This window comes from Ranitomeya variabilis, chromosome 7 (assembly GCF_051348905.1).
Source record: "Ranitomeya variabilis isolate aRanVar5 chromosome 7, aRanVar5.hap1, whole genome shotgun sequence".
Lineage (NCBI taxonomy): Eukaryota > Metazoa > Chordata > Amphibia > Anura > Dendrobatidae > Ranitomeya > Ranitomeya variabilis.
Window position 1 is genome coordinate 61,364,498 of NC_135238.1, and position 18,060 is coordinate 61,382,557.

Here is an 18,060-nt window from a genome sequence, read left to right on the forward strand (position 1 = left end):
ATCTTTTTAGGGATTGACAGATGGGGCAGTGCAGCGCTGATTAGGGTGATCAGACTTCCAGAGTCCAAAAGTCCCAGAACCATTACCCCATTGACTGACACAGCACATGACTGCTGGCCAGAAAGACATAATGGTGCCTAGGCTGCAGTCCATGGGTTCAGGGGACATATGACACCAGGCTGCTACTTGTCCAGGATAGTGACACCACAACAGACCACATCCTTCGTAACAGCCTTAGGGGATCCTTCAGCAGGATTGCAACGTCCCCCATATGTGGGTCTAGCCACCCTCCTTTGGGTATCCCAGTACGAGGAAGTAGCGACATCCGGTTTCCCGAGCGATTTTTTGACTACCTGGTATCTCTCCACCAGGCCAGCCAGGTCATCCTCATTTCAAGGGTCACCCTGGGCAGCCCAGGTCTGTATTGACCTGGGAAGGGAGTGGATGAACCTGTCAATCACCACATGCTCAACCATCTGGGCCAAAGTGGAAGTCTCTGGCTGTAGCCACTTTTGGACTAGGTGCAACAAATCAAACACTTGGGAGCGAGGGGGTTTGTTGCTAGCGGTGGAATCACTGAATCCTTAGGCTACTTTCACACTTGTGTTTTTTCCGATCCGTCGCAATCCGTCATTTTGGTAAAAAAACGGATCCTGCAAATGTGTCCGCAGGATGCATTTTTTTGCCATGGACTTTTATTGCCGAAGGATTGCGACGGATGGCCACACGTCGCATCCATCGTGCACTGGATGCGTCGTGTTTTGGCGGACCGTCGTGATGAAAAAACGTTCAAGGGAATGTTTTTTCGTCCATCGCATCCGCCATTTCTGACCGCGCATGCGCGGTCGGAACTCCGCCCCCTCCTCCCCGGACTTCAGAGTGGGCAGCGGATGTGTCGAAAAGCTGCATCCGCTACCCACGTTGTGCACAAATTTGCGCCAGCATCTCCGCCCACTTCTCCGGCGGAAGCTTCTCCCGTTCAGCCACCTGCTCAAAAACAGTCAAAAAGGCCTCCACATCACCACACGGGGTTATTTTTTGCATGTTTTGTCTTACTGTTTTCCGTATATACGCATCATCACCTGGAGATGGTGAGGAGACCGTCAGCCTTTCAAGAACTGCCTCTGCGAGGAGCTCCATTTGCTGTGTTGGCACCTCCTGCTGCTGTCACTGCTGCTATTTTTTAAGCTGCTGTGCTAACCGCTTATGTCTCCTGTTGCGCCAATTGCTGCTATTGACTGTTGAGCTGGTGCTGCTGCTTTCCTGGATGAGATGTTTCACAAGCTCTTCCATGCTGCCTGATGTCTCATGCTGGATGGCAGAATTTACCCAGGACATGCAGTTGTTCACAATCCTCTATGCATGTTCCTGGAATTTTGCCCGCATTCTCCACCATGTGAGCAGGGTTGACGCACTCAGCTGCTTAACAATGTAGACACAGGAACAGTTCTGTTATTATATCACCTGCTGGTCTATTATAGATAGAATAAACCTTGGCAGGGTTCAGCAAAATAAAGAGAGCCTTGCTGGCATAACGTTAAAGCAAACAAAGACACAATCCACAAAAAAATTAAGATGGAGAAAAATATTATATATGTAAATAAAAAATGACCCAAGAGATGGGACGGAAAGACTAGGGTGAAATTGGGAGATAAAGTTGATTTAGACTTTTGGGTCATTCCATAGTTATGGCTGTTACATTGAAACATCTTAAATGTATTAATAAATTATAAGGAAATGTACTATATTTATCGGACTATAAAACACACCGAACCATAAGATGCACCCCACATTTTCAGAAGGAAAATGGGAGAAAAATTTTAGTGCTTCAAATGGGGGTCTGTTTTACAGTCCTGAATTCAGCTTACCTGGGGAAATCGGCAGCGATGGTGGAGCGGAGTCACAGGGAGTGTTTGGTAGTCCAGCGATATGACCAAGACTGGTTCGCAGGTTCGGTGGTGCGGGGGCTATGGTGACATTTTGTGAAAGCTTAAAGTCCCCGCACTTCTATCACCTCGATGCTGTGGCCTCCAGGAGGCGGCACATGCGCAGATTTAGATCTTGGCATCAATATCTCGGAGCCAGGATCTTATTCTGCGCATGCGACGCCAGCCATTTTCCCGGGGACCAGAGTGATTGCCCAGATCTCGGCAACAAGATCTTGTCCTGAGATCTTGGGAGACGAGATGTCAGAGCCGAGATCTCAATCTGCGCAGGTGCCGCCTCCAGCAGCCATTTTCCCGGGGCCACAGCATCGAGGCAATAGAAATGCAGGGCCTCCGGGCTTTCACAAAATGTCATCGGAGCCCCCCACACCACTGAACCAGCTGCACCAGCCTGTGATGGGAGTGAGATCATCGCACTGTGGTGTCGGACCACCAGAAGAATCGCTCGACTCCTGCTGCTACCACGATAACTGTAAGTACGTTCTGACTATAAGACCACCCCCCCCTGTTTCCCCCCCAAAAAAATTGGGAAAAAAGTGCATCTTACAGTCCGAAAAATAGGGTACAACTTTTTTAAACTGGGTGTTACCAAAAACTACTAGAGTCCTGTAGAGTAAGGAAAGCTCCAAACTGAACTGGCAAAGATTTGTTTTGTTTTTTTTCACTGGTTGCAGTTAAGATCCCATGCTATAATATTAAATATTTATTATTTATAGTATAATTAACTTTTCTTTTTTTTATACAAAAACATAATTAGACTGTTACTGGTGTTATATAGTCCAAATGATTTTCATTTCCTGTGGTTTCTCAAAGCAATACCTTCTGTTTTAGACATATTTAAACTATTCATAGTCCTTTAAAATGTTCTAAAAATAATTGAGTGGAAAAAAATAATTTTCAACACCTTTTACGGAAAAAAAGGATTATTACATTTGTATCTTAGATGTTCATAATAAATTGAGCCCAAGGGGGGCGGAGCGATTCAGAGGAGCTGAGAGGACGCAGCTATACGGAGCTCCCATAATCCTGGCCACAATCCTGAACATAACCGCAGATAAGTGCATCTACCTGCCAGCAGTGAAGTCCGGTACTCAGGGAGGTACGGTGTGTGGCTCCCCCCGGTGCATCTGGCCTTGTGAAGGCTCTGGCGGGAAGACAGGGTTTGTGGACAGCGGCCATTTTCTGCTGTGCGTCTTTCAGGAAGAGGCACGGCACAGTGGATTTTGCTCCTGAGAGGGCTGATGGAGCGGCGTGGCTGTATCCTGGAGGTACTTGTGAGGGAGGCGTGGTGTGTGATCTGAGATATGAGCCCCACGCTCGCTTAGGTGATAAATTACTGACACGTGGGCTCCTGCCACTTTAGGGGTCTCTATACTCTTACTGCTATCTCTGCAGGGGCTGTATTTCGCTCTTCTACACAGGACTTGCATAACACTAGCAGATCTGCCACAGGACCCCACACTCCGCTCTATAAATCTGCCCACAGCTGACTGATATATACTCTTTATCACAACACTGCTGCGGATGGTCTCAGGGAAGAGGAGACTCTATAATTATACTACTCAGCTTGCCATAATACACTATTATTAACCATGAGTCGTCCCAGAAGCTCAGGGGTGGCTGATAAACTAAAAGAATTTGCAAGGACTGATCCGTCTGAAAGTGCACGACCCCTTAGGAATACTTCATCACATGCTAAGGCTACGGATCAACGTAAAAACCGTATTTCTGATGTTGAAGAGGGTGGGAAGCAGGAGGATCTAACCCTTAGACAGGCATCTGAACAGTTAATGCAGGCCATATCTTTAACTAGAACATCCCTGACTGGGAAAATAGAGGATGTGCATTCTGAGGTGGGACATCTCCGGCAGGATATGGAAGCTATGAGTGGTATTACAGAAGTTGAATCGAGAGTATCCCATCTGGAAGATAACTTTACACCCATGGAGACTAAAATAACAAAAATGGCTGGCTCCATAAATGCCTGGAAACAAAAGGCAGACGACCTTGAAACCAGACTGTGCCGTAACAATATCCGGAATATCGGTCTGCCGGAACGCTCAGAAGGCCAACAACCTGAGAATTTCTTAGAAGGCTAACTAAAAGACACTTTGGGGGATGATTTCTCTTCTACATTTTCTGTGGAAAGGGTTCATAGAGTCCCCACAAAGCCGCTTCCACCAGGTACTCCACCTAGACCTTTTCCGGCACGTCTTCTCAATTTCAAAGACCGAGATGCTATATTAAGGATGGCAAGACAAAAAAGCCCCATTAAGTTCAATGGTGCCACGATTTCGACATTCTCTGATTTCTCCATGGAACTTCAGAAGCAGCGGGCCCAATTTACGGAAGTTAAGAAGCAGCTCAGGGAAAAGAATGTTCTCTGTTCAATGTTATACCCAGCTCGACTCTGAATTGTCCATGAAGGTTCCTCCATATTTTTTACGAATCTGGTGGATCTTTTGGAACTTTTCTCCTAATTAAATAATCGGAGCTCTTCACATTGGCGTCCGATTTAACAGCAATACTGGAAATTGTGTTTACTGAGGGCATCCCCCAATTCAATCCAAGATAGGAACGTAGGACTTTGCTCCTTTATCTTTGAATTTTCTCTTGCTCTTTATTTCAAAAGTTTTGTTTGTTCTTGTTTTTGCAGGTACTGCTGCCAAGAGTCTTTACATGATGCCTACAATAATAATTTTCATTTATGTGATAATGTGTGCCATGTTCGGATAAAGGAATATGGGTTCTGAAGTTATATGTATGACCTGGAACGTGAGGGGTCTCAAGTCTCCTCGGAAAAGATTAAGGTTTGTTTCCAGATCAAGCGTTATCATCCTCATATTGTGGCTTTGTCCGAAACGCACCTGACTAGAGATTCGGCCCGGTTTGTACAGAAATCGTGGGTGCAATGGGTGGTTGTTAATACATAGGGACGTTAGATGGGAGGTTAAAGAAGCCCAAAGAGACCCTGAAGGACGTTTCGTCTTTGTGTATTCATTGATAAACTCAAGAGGATATGTTATATATTGTGTATTTATAATTCCCCTCTGGCCAATTTGTCAATTCTTCAAAAGACAATGATCTTTGCTTTAAGCTACCCAGATGCATATGTTATATGTATGGGGGACTTCAATTTGATTATGGATAATTCCCTCAATAGAATCAGGATGGAGGATTGAATTTCTGGGATAACCCCATCTAGAATCTTGTCTCCATTAGCTCTGTTCATGGGGGGAAGTGGTTGGTTGGATTTATGGAGGTTACGTCATCCTCAGAAAAAGGGATATACTTGTCATTCGTCTACTAGGCGTACCTTGTCCCGTATTGACTATATTTTCGGCTCTAGTGGTCTAGCGATGTGGGTAGATGATATAGAACATGGTCCAAGGGGAATCTCAGATCATAGTCCGGTTATACTTAAACTGAATTTTGGCCAATTAAAACATAATACATTCTGGAAGCTTAACCCATTCTGGTTGAAGGTAATAGGTCTCACTGATAAAACTATAGATCAATTAAATTGCTTTATCAAGTCCCATCCTGAACCCCAGAATATTACTTTATTCTGGGATGCCCTTAAGGCATACTTGAGAGGATGTTTGTCCTCTACAATTTCTTATATTAAACGGATGACCTCTGAAGAGGATGATAAGATGGAACAGCAACTAAAAGACTCAGAAGCAGCTTATTTATCTATCCAAACTAGTGAGAATAGAGTTGCTTGGTTGACCTCCCAGAGGCTATATACTCAATATACGGACACCAAGTCCAAATGTAAATTATTTTTTACTCGGCAGTCCTATTTTGAACTGGGAAACCAGTCCAGTAAATTTTTGGCTTTCTTGGTGCATAAGCACAATACGTCCAACACTATACTCCAAATTCGGAGAGAAAATAGTTTAGTGGTGTCCTCAACAGAGGATATACTTAATTGTTTTCATGATTATTACAGAGTATTATACAGCTCTAGGAGTGGCTTAAGAATGTCTGGACTACTTATCCGATATATAAAATTCCCCGAGCTGAGTTCTACTGGACAAGCCTTTTTGGACGCTGTTTTCACTATAGAAGAAATGGAACATGCTATGATGGATATGGCCTCTGGGAAGGCTCCTGGACCAGACGGATTTCCCATTAAAATGCATAGAAAATATAGAGACATATTGGCACCACTTCTTTTAAAAGTATTTAGGGGGCTTTGGGAAGGGGAATGTTTACCGGACCTCTTTTATGAAGCTAACATTATTATACTTAAGAAAGAAGGGAAGGACCCCCTTGAATGTGGATCTTACCGCCCCATATAGCTGGTTAATGTGGATTATAAAATCTTCACTAAGGTTCTGGCCACTAGGCTGAACACGGTTATACTGAATCTTATACACCCTGACCAGACAGGCTTTATGCCTGGGCCTGGTAAAAGCACTTCTATTAATAATAGACGGGTCCAATCAGTAATCCAATACAGTTCCTTGGTGCCGGATAATAATTGGGCTCTAGCGTCACTGGACGCGGCTAAAGCCTTTGATTCCCTTGAATGGCCCTTTTTGTTTGCATGTTTGCAAAGATATGGTTTCGGTGCCAAGTTTCAAAAATGGATAAGTGCAATATAAGCAAAAGCTAAAGCTCGTATAATTATAAATAACTCTATATCGGAGTAATTTTCTCTATCCAGGGGGACACGTCAGGGGTGCCCCTTATCCCCGGCCCTTTTTGCTCTTGCGATTGAGGCATTAGCAATACGCATACGGTCCTTCCAAAATATTGAGGGTATAGGCATAGCTGATCATCTAGATACTATTGGCTTATATGCTGATGATATGATATTGTTTATGGATACGGCGAAGAGACGCTCCCACAGGTGATTGATATTATAGATAAGTTTAGTAAATACTCCGGTCTATATATTAATTGAGATAAATCTGTCCTATTACCCCTCACTCATGGTCCAAAAGCCCACTTTGATACCCTGTCTCTCCTGCCTGTGGTGTCTCAATTTTAAGTACTTGGAAATTAACATATCCAGAGATAGTGAGCTTGATTTACAACTCAATATCATTCCTTTACTGGAATTAGTCAAAACCAAATTTGCCTCGCGGGGAAAACTTCCGATATCTGTAGCCGGCCGTATAAATTGAATTAAAATGGTTTTACTTCCTAATCTCAGATACTCCCTCCAACATAGTGCGGTGTTGATTCCAAAATCCTTTTTCACAAATCTAAACTCCCTGACCACATCTTTCATATGGGGGAAAGCCAGACCCAAGCTTAAACTCTCTACTCTGCAAAGATCCAAACAGATGGGGGGAGCAGCGCTACCGGATTTTTATTTATATTATTTGGCTTGGCAGATTAAGGCCTTGAGTAAGGGGATGCCTGATAATCATTTACCTAACTCAGAACATCATTTAATTCATGCTGTAAACATTGATTGCCCATTGGGTTTTTTGGAAACAGCTAAACTTGGTGTCCCTCGATTATTACCTCTACTTAGATTAGCGCAGTCAGTTTGGAGGCAAATTAAGAAAGTAACTCACTTTGAGGATATTATAGCTGAAATGCCGTTGTGGAATAACACTTATTTTCCGGTGTTGCTGGGTCTCCCATCTACCAATTTTTGGATTTCACATAATGTTTCCTTGATTAACGATTTGTATGATGGTGGTATTTTGATGTCCTTTGAAGAAGTTCAATCTAAATATAATGTCCCGAGGTCTCAGTTTTTTCATTTTCTTCAGCTCAGATCAGCTCTTCATCTGCACTATATAGATATGACTCAAACCATCTCATCTTTCCCTCTAATAGGAATTCTTAAATCACAGGGTCCCCACGGTCTCATCTCTGCTCTATATACATATATATTATTGGTGGGAACCAAATCTGCTATAGTGTCAATTAAGGGAAATTGGGAGGGTCTCATTCTGGATGGCCATGATGAGGATTGGGAGGAAATTCTTGAATCTCCAATTGGGGTGTCCCCATCAATCAATAATAGAAGGACCCAGTTGTGCATTATACACCAGTCCTATTTAACTCCCTTGCGGCTCTTTAAAATGGGTCGATTTCAAACATCAGAGTGTTTGAGGTGTCACTCGCTGGATGCTAACCTCATACACATGATTTGGGGCCGCCCTACTATTTTATCCTACTAGAGTCAGGTAACGTTGTTGTTGACTTCTCTGGTACAAACCCCTGTTCCCCTCATCCCTCTAGTCTGCTTATCTGGGGTATTAGATGAAGAAGTTTGGGGACACTATGAAAAAAATTTTCTACGTGAGACATTCTTTCTGGCTAGAAAGGTACTGGCTTTGCGCTGGATGGGTGGTGTACATCCTTGTCTTAGAGCATTGATAGAATTGGTAAACTCGATTATACCATATGAGCGAACATTATATCAAAATCGGGGCTGTTTAAAGAAATTTGCCAAAATTTGGGACAGATGGAATTCTTCTCACTCTACTGTACCATCACCATGAATGACATGGTAAAAATCAAAATATACTATATGGCATCAGACGGTTATTTTATAATATATAGGTATTTGGCGGCAGAATAAGATAGGATAGTTAATCGTATTAGTTGTGTAATGTCATCTTGTCAAGACACAAGTCACCAAATAGACATAAAGTTGAGTAATGCCTTCTGTTTACCTGACCAATGGTTTATTATATGTACAGCAATATATGGACTCATGAAACTGAAATTGTACGAGTAATTTAAAGGGAACCTGTCACCCCGGTTTTTCACTCTGAGATAAAAATACCGCTACATAGGGCATGAGCTGTGCTTTACAAAAGTGTTTTTTTTCTACCCTGATTCCCCACCTAAGCTGCCGAAATTACTTACCAAAGTCACCGTTTTCCTTGTCAATCATGCTGGTCTGGTCTGATGGGCGTGGTGACAAAGCTGTTTCCTCCCACAGATCTTGCTTAGGTTTCCGTTGGTGGCGTAGTGGTTTGCGACTGCGCAGGTGACGAAAAAGAGCGCGATCTGTGCTATATTGCTGGTGATCGTGGGGGCGGCCATCTTCCTGTGGCCGCGCGTGCGCAGTTGGAGCGCTCTGCTGCCCGGGGCTTCAGGAAAATGGCCGCGGGCTGCCGCGCGTGCGCAGATGGAGATCGCGGCGGCCATTTTCCTGAAGCCGAGATGCGAACTCTGCTTCAGGAAAATGCCCGCCGCAATCTCCATCTGCGCACGCACGGCAGCCCGCGGCCATTTTCCTGAAGCCCCGGGCAGCAGAGCGCTCCAACTGCGCACACGCGGCCACAGGAAGATGGCCGTCCCCACCGATCACCAGGGATATAGCACAGATCCCGCTCTTTTTCGTCACCTGTGCAGTCGCAAACCACTACGCCACCAACGGAAACCTAAGCATGATCTGGGGGAAGAAACAGCTTTGTCACCACGCCCATCAGACCAGACCAGCATGATTGACAAGCGAAAACGGCGACTTTGGTAAGTAATTTCGGCAGCTTAGGTGGGGAATCAGGGTAGAAAAAAAACACTTTTGTAAAGCACAGCTCATGCCCTATGTAGCGGTATTTTTATCTCAGAGTGAAAAACCGGGGTGACAGGTTCCCTTTAATGTACAAATTGTGTTGTCCATTTGTAATCACCTTGACAACTGTACTTATACTGATTTGGTTACATATATATGTATATTTTGTTTGTTTTGGTTAATAAACAAATTTTAAAAAATAATAATTTGAGCCCTTTCACCCTCGAGCCTGTTTTATCTTAATGATCAGGCCACATTTTTCAATTCTGACCAGTGTGACTTTATGTGGTAATAACTCTGGATCACTTCAACAGATCCCACTGATTTTGAAAATGTTTTTTTTTCCATCACATATGGCACTTCATGATAGTGGTAAAATTTGTTCTATATGACTTGCGTTTATTTGTGGGAAAAAAAGTAAATTTGGAGAAAATTTAGCAATTTTAAAACTTTTAATTTTTATTACCTTAAATCAGAGTCATGTCACACAACCTAGTTAATAAATAACATTTCCAACAGGCCTACTTTGTATCAGCACAATTTTTTAAACATAATTTTTTTTTAAAGAAATTATAAGGGTTAAAAGTTGACCGATTTTTCAGTTTTACAACAAAATTTACAAAACTATTTTTTTTAGGGATCACAATTAGTGATGAGCGAACGTGTTCACTCGAACCTGGTGTTCGATCGGACATTAGGGCGTTCGAAGGTGTTCGGTATTCGGCCGAACATCTCGCGGTACTCGAGTGAAATCTCGTTTTTGTTTTTCTCATTTTTGGCGGTTTTTCAAGGAGCCAATCATGTTAGGTGAGCCTTCTAAGCTACTAGCATGACGTAGGGACATGTACAAGACGAGAGCAGTGAGTGGCTGGCCAGATCAGGTGACCTGACCAGCCAATAGACTGCTTTCATTATGTTCGGCGCTTTCAGCCATTTGCAGTGTGAAAGAGCATAGGGACAGACGTGCTGGGGGGACTGGGAATTGATAGGGACTAGAGCAGGGACAAAGACCAGAATTAATCAGGCAGGCAGGGTGCAGAAATCAACAGCCCTTGTCAGGGCTAATCTACGTTTACTACTACTAGTCCTCTCTTGTATTTGCTGGCTAGCTGTGTGGCAGCTGGGACCAGGAGTGCAGCGGCCGCCATCTTAGCTGCGCACTCACTGTCTCAGTGCCAAGTCTCAATCTCAGTCTCCAAGTCAATCTTTATAGGCATTAGGCATTAGGCAGGGATCGTGTGTGCATTAGGCTGGGCTTTATAGTGCGGCGTCCGCCATTTTGGGCGAACGCCGCACTATTAGAATATCGGCTGCTGGATGTTCCTCAGACTCCATTTAGCCTCCAGCACACGCTGTCTGTAACCTCATTTGTGCTGCTGTCTGGGACTTGTAGTGCCTCAGACTCCAGCACACGCTGTAACCTCATTTGTGCTGCTGTCTGGGACTTGTAGTGCCTCAGACTCCAGCACACGCTGTAACCTCATTTGTGCTGCTGTCTGGGACTTGTAGTGCCTCAGACTCCGTAGAGTGGTACAGCACACGCTGTCACCTCATTTAATAATAATAATATTAATTAATAACAATAATTAATAAATTAAAAAAGGAAATATTTGCGGCCTAAAAATAAAACCGCATAAGATATAAAAATGCATTTTTGAGTGATACAGATATACCACACCTGGCCCAAAAATATTTGTTTAGCGTACACATAAGCGCAGTGTACAGAATACGCAATTCTGCCACATATATAGTATATATATATAGTATAGAATACCCTACATTCTAATCCAAGGTTTTGTGTGTCCAAAAAACCGCATTAGATAAAAATTGCATTTTTATAGCACGCCATATCTAATAGTTAAAGAAATAAAGGGTATTTGATGTGAAGAAATACCACAAATATAAACACAGTTTTATATCTGTTACTGGTACCCAAGTTTTGTGGTTCAAAAATACGCTCTGTATTTAGTGACTAGGCCTGTTGCCAGATTTGTGCACGCCATATCTAATAGTTAAAGAAATAAAGGGTATTTGATGTGAAGAAATACCACAAATATAAACACAGTTTTATATCTGTTACTGGTACCCAAGTTTTGTGGTTCAAAAATACGCTCTGTATTTAGTGACTAGGCCTGTTGCCAGATTTGTGCACGCCATATCTAATAGTTAAAGAAATAAAGGGTATTTGATGTGAAGAAATACCACAAATATAAACACAGTTTTATATCTGTTACTGGTACCCAAGTTTTGTGGTCCAAAAATAAGCTCTGTATTTAGTGACTAGGCCTGTGGCCAGTTTTGTGCACGCCATATCTAATAGTTACATAAAGAAGGGGTATTTGATCTGAAGAAATACCACAAATATAAAACACAGTTTTATATCTGTTACTGATACACATCAGTTTGCTGTAAACCAAGGTTTGGTTGCATAAAATACGCTCTTTACCGAATAGTCCTTTTTGCAACACGCAATATATCCTCTGTTTGGACAAATAGAGTGTATTTCACCTTCATAACTAGCTTTTCTAGCATAACCTTTACAATGGTGAACCCCAGGGGTAAGGGACGAGGACGAGGACGTGGTCGTGGGCGTCAAAGTGAGGTTGCAGGCAGAGGCCGTAGTCCTGGGCAGGGTGACACAGTACCTGCTTCTGATGGAGCACTGGAACGCCGCAGAGTACCCTTTTCTAGCTTCCTGTCCCAATTTACAGTGTCACGTGGCACACCCCTATTGGATCCCCAGCAGTGCGAACAGGTGATCAACTGGATAGCGGATAATGCATCCAGTAGTTTATCCACCGCCCAGTCTTCCACGCAGTCCACCAACGCTAGCCAAGGGAGTGGACCTCAGGATCTTTCAGCTCAACCTCCTCCCGCCCAGCCTGGCCCCTCCTTGGAAATTAGTGATTCAAATCCTGCATACTCCCAGGAACTGTTTTCCCAACCCTTCCTAGATTCACAAAGCACTGCTGAGCAGCAACCTGACCAGTGGGTCTGTCCCGATGCCCAAAATAGAGAGCTTTCCCAGTCTGTGGGTGATGAAAGTGGGGATTTACAAATAGTCTGTGGAGAGGTGTCTGAGGATGAGACACGGGTGTCAGACAGTGAGGTGCTTGTCAGTGCAGTAATTCCCAGGGGGGAGCAGGCTGATGAATGGGAGGAGGAGGAGCCGGTGGATGATGAGGTGACTGACCCCAGCTGGGTTGTTAGGCCTAGTCAAGAGAGTGCTTCGGAGGGGGAGGCAAGTGTAACATCAGAAAACGTTGCAAGAGGTAGACGTGCGACCAGAGGGAGAGGCAGGGCCAGAGTAATTTCATCAGACAGAGGTTCAACAAGTGAACCAGTTTGGTCGAGGCCTCGGTGTTCTAAAGTCTGGAGCTTCTTTAAAGAAAGTGAGGAGGACCGACGGACTGTGTTGTGCAACCTGTGCCACACCAAGCTCAGTAGGGGAGCCACCACTAGCAACCTAAGCACTACCAGCATGCGCAGGCATATGAGTGCTAAACACCCAACTCATTGGAATCAAGGCCGTTCACCTCCTTCTGGTCGCACCGCTGCTCCTTCCCCTGTGTCACATGCTGGCTCTGCCAGTAACTCCCCAGCCCAGGAGCCCGGCACCAGCAACTCCCGCCATGCAACCACCCCTGCACCTTCACCATCCCCCCCACAATCCACCAATGTGTCCCAGCGCAGTGTTCAGCTGTCTTTGCATGAAACATTTGAGCGCAAGCGCAAATATGCCTCCACCCACCCACATGCACAGGCCTTAAATGTCCACGTCTCCAAACTCCTGAGTTTGGAGATGCTGCCCTACAGGCTGGTGGAGACGGAGGCATTCCGCAACCTGATGGCGGTGGCTGCCCCTCGCTACTCCGTCCCAAGCCGCCACTATTTTTCTCGATGTGCCGTCCCAGCACTACACCAGCACGTGTCTCAGAACATCAACCGTGCCCTGACCAACGCGGTTACAGAAAAGGTCCACTTAACCACGGACACGTGGACCAGTGCTGGGGGGCAGGGACACTATATCTCCCTGACGGCACATTGGATTAATTTGGTTGAGGCTGGGACAGAGTCTGAACCGGGGTCAGCTCATGTGTTGCCCACACCCAGGATTGCGGGGCCTACCTCGGTGACTGTTTCCCAGGATTACTATACTTCTCCCCCCTCCTCCTCCTCCTCCTCCTCCTCCTCCTCCACAAACACCACTTGTAAATTTCCATCCGTGGACACGCCACCTTCAGTCGGCAGCTGCAGTCGCAGCAGGACCGCAGTGGGCAAGCGCCAGCAGGCGGTGCTAAAACTGCTGAGCTTAGGTGACAAGAGGCACACTGCCCAGGAGCTGTTACAGGGCATGACGGCTCAGACGGATCTTTGGCTGGCGCCGCTGAACCTGAAAGCAGGCATGGTCGTGTGTGACAACGGGCGTAATCTGGTGGCGGCTCTGCAACTGGGCAGACTCACACACGTTCCATGCCTTGCCCACGTGTTCAATCTGGTGGTTCAGCGGTTCCTCAAGACCTACCCCAATCTGTCAGATTTGCTCACCAAGGTGAGACGCATCTGTGCCCATTTCCGCAAATCCACCACTGATGCTGCCACCCTGAGGGCAGTGCAACGGCGCTTACAACTGCCAGCTCACCGACTGTTGTGCGACGTGCCAACGAGATGGAATTCCACCCTACACATGTTAAACAGGGTTTACCAGCAGCGCAGAGCCATTGTAGACTGTCAGATGACCACTTCCACCAGAACCGGTAGTCAAGTTAGTCAGCTTCCTCAAATCTACAATGAGGAGTGGACGTGGATGTCTGATATATGTAAGGTGTTAAGCCACTTTGACGAGTCAACACTGATGGTCAGCGGGGATGACGCCATAATCAGCATCACCATCCCGCTGCTTTGTCTGCTGAAAAAATCATTGCTCAGCATGAAGTCTGAGGCGCATCGATTGTCACAGGAGATGGGGGAAGAAGAGTTGACTGAGAGCCAGAACACCAGCCAGTCTGTTTCTCAGAGTGTAACTGAGGAGGGGGAGGAGGAAGATGAGGATGAAGAGGAGGAGACTGTGGGCGAGACTGAAGACGGTACCCATTCCCTCTTCTCAGTTCAGCGTGTTTGGGCTGAGGAGGAGGAGTTGGAGGAGGAGGAGGAGGAGGAAATGGAGAGTCGGCCTGTTGCGGAGGGGGAATTCTTACGTGTTGGGACTCTGGCGCACATGGCTGACTTCATGTTAGGCTGCCTTTCCCGTGACCCTCGCGTGAGAAAAATATTTTCCACCAGCGATTACTGGGTGTTCACCCTCCTGGACCCCCGGTACAAGCACAACTTTTCCACTCTAATTCCTATAGAGGAAAGGAGTATGAGACTGCATCAATACCAACTGGCCCTGGTGCACAAGCTGAAAATAGCCTTCCCATCTGACACCGCTAGCGGCAGAGGACGTGGTTCTGAGGGCCAACAAGCGAGGGAGAGGAGGGGAGCAGGCAGCTTGTCAAGCGCTGGCAGAGGATCAATCTCCAAGGCCTTTGCCAGTTTTATGTCACCCATGCAAGAGTATGCCACCAATCCACAGTCTAGACAGAGTAGAGGCGAGATTTACAGAAAGATGGTGAAGGACTACCTAGGTGACCATACCAACGTCCTGCATGATCACTCTGCTCCATACAACTACTGGGTTTCAAAGCTGGACACGTGGCCAGAACTGGCACTGTACGCCTTGGAGGTGCTGGCTTGCCCTGCCGCTAGCGTGTTGTCAGAGCGGGTCTTCAGTGCAGCTGGTGGCATCATCACCGATAAGCGTACACGCCTGTCAACTGACAGCGCTGACAGGCTGACGCTTATCAAGATGAATAAAGCATGGATTTCTACAGATTTCCACTCGCCACCGTGTTAAAGCAGCTCAAACTGAAGTCTGTCATGTCACCGTGCCACTCTCCGTGCTGACGCTGCTGACGCCTCCACATGCTGGGTCTTCGCTACCTCCAAACTATGTAATTGTGCCACTCTGTGGCCTCAATGTGTAAGGAATGATGCTGCTGCCGCCTCCTCAAGGGTCCGTCACCGTGCCACTCTCCGTGCTGACGCCTCCACATGCTGGGTCTTCGCTACCTCCAAACTATGTAAATGTGCCACTCTGTGGCCTCAATGTGAAAGGAATGATGCTGCTGCCGCCTCCTCAAGGGTCCGTCACCGTGCCACTCTCCGTGCTGACGCCTCCACATGCTGGGTCTTCGCTACCTCCAAACTATGTAATTGTGCCACTCTGTGGCCTCAATGTGTAAGGATTAAGGAATGATGCTGCTGCCGCCTCCTCAAGGGTCCATCACCGTGCCACTCTCCGTGCTGACGCCTCCACATGCTGGGTCTTCGCTACCTCCAAACTATGTAATTGTGCCACTCTGTGGCCTCAATGTGTAAGGAATGATGCTGCTGCCGCCTCCTCAAGGGTCCGTCACTGTGCCGCTCTCCGGCCTGATGCTGCCTCCGCATGCCGTGCCCATAGCTGCCATGCTGTGTCAGGCTCAATTTCGGTGTGTTTCACCTGCTACCTCATCAAAGTGGGTCACTCTGTCACCACAAAGCTGTTGGCCATAATTTGGCGTAATGGTGCATTTGGGCAGCCTCAGAGGCAACTATGCATGCTGCCCCTGCTGTTTCCTGTCCATTCCAGTGTTGTTTCCATCATTTTCTGAGCTTCCCAGGTTTTTAGGCGACCTTCCCTGTGCAGAGCTTTGGTCCCGCTGAAAAATGTTCGAGTCTCCCATTGACTACAATGGGGTTCGTTATTCGAAACGAACACTCGAACATCGGGAGATGTTCGACTCGAACAACGAGCACCCGAACATTTTAGTGTTCGCTCATCACTAATCACAATACATTTGAAGTGAGTTTGAGAGGTCTGTATGACAGAAAATACTCAAAAGTGACATCATTCTAAAAACTGCACCCCTCAAGGTGCTCAAAATCACATCCAAGAAGTTTATTAACCGATCAGGTGCTTCACAGCAATTAATGGAATGTAGAAAAAAAAATGAACATTTAACTTTTTTTCACAAAACTTTTACTTTACACCCAATTTTTTTTTTCACATGGGAAACCGGAAAAAAATTGTCAAAAAAATTGTTGTGCAATTTCTACTGAGCACTGCGATGAAAACCATTTTCACCTTTTTAATGTAAAATTTGCTGGAATAATTAGTGGACACCATGTCGCATTTGGAGAGCCCCTGATTTGCCTAAACAGTGGAACCCCCCACAAATTACACTATTTTGGAAACTAGACCCCTCATGAAACTCTAGATGTGTTGTCAGCAGTTTGAGCTCCCAGTTGCTTCCCAAAAGTTTATAACGTTGAGCCGTGAACATAAAGAAATCACATTTTTCCACACAAAAAAAATTTAGCTCCAAAACTTTGCAGTTTTACAAGGGTAGTATGAGAAATTGTACCAAGCAATTTGTTGTGCAATTTCTGAGTATGCCGATACCCAATATGTAGTCGAAAACTACTGTTTTGGCACACGGCAGGGCTTGGAAGGAAAGGAGCACCATTTGAATGCAAAATTTGCTCAAATAACTAGCATAAAGCAGTAACTGTATAAAGCAGCCGGCACCTACTATACAGTATACATGTAAACTTTTCGGCACCCCTTGTCAAAATACTGTTATTGTGACCAGTTAGGCAAGTTAAGGATGAAATGATCTCTAAAGAGCCCTAAAGATAACATTTCTTTTGTATTTTAGGCAAAAAATAATATTGTCATTTTTTACAATTTAAAAGTTACAAAAAGGAAAATGGTCAGATGCATACATTTGGGCACCCTTGGAGATTTGTGTGCTCAGATAACTTTGACCAAGGTTTCGGACATTAATTAGTCTGTTAGAGTGACGGTAGAGGCTCACAAAGCAGAAGGCTATAAGAAGATATCAAACCGTTTTCAAGTTGCCCTTTCCTCAGTTTGAAATGTAATTAAGAAATGTAAGTTAATATGAGCAGTGGAGGTAAATAGAAGGTAAGAAAGAACAAGCAATATTTGAGAGAGAGAGCTGCTCATAGGATTGCTGAAGACACCAGAAAGAACAAGCAATATTTGAGAGAGAGCTGCTGATAGGATTGCTGAAGACATCTGCACAAATATGGCCTTCATTGAAGAGTCATCAGAAGAAAACCTCTCCTGCATCCTTACCATAAAAGAAAGCATCAGAAGTATGCAAAAGAACATCGAAACAAGCCTAATGCATTTCAGAAACAAGTCCTGTGGATCGATGAGGTTAAAAAATAACTTTTTGGCCACAATGATCTAAAGTATGTGTGGAGGAAAAAAGGCACAGAAATTCAAGAAAAGAACATCTCACCAACCATTAAGAATGCGAGTGGATCAACCAAGCGTTGGGGTTGTGTTGCAGGCAATGGCATGGGGAAGATTTCAAGGGTAAAGGGAAGAATGGATTCAATGAATTTCAACAAATTCTTGATGGAAACATAACACCATCTATAAAAAAGCTGAAGCTAAATGGGGATGGCTTCTACAAATGGATAATGATCCTAAACACATGTCAAAATCCACAATAGACTACCTCAAAAGGCGGAAGTAGAAAGTTTTACAATGAGACTTAC

The 18,060-nt window shown here is 45.2% G+C and overlaps 1 long non-coding RNA gene across 1 annotated transcript in view; it reads right to left on the reverse strand.

The window, feature by feature from the left end:
• LOC143784945 (uncharacterized) overlaps nucleotides 1–3,130 on the reverse strand; it is a 28,769-nt gene extending 25,639 nt beyond the window's left edge. The window contains exon 1 of the long non-coding RNA XR_013217928.1: nucleotides 3,015–3,130. This is a non-coding gene — a long non-coding RNA (uncharacterized LOC143784945). The remainder of the gene's footprint in view (nucleotides 1–3,014) is intronic.
• Nucleotides 3,131–18,060: the final 14,930 nt, after the last annotated feature.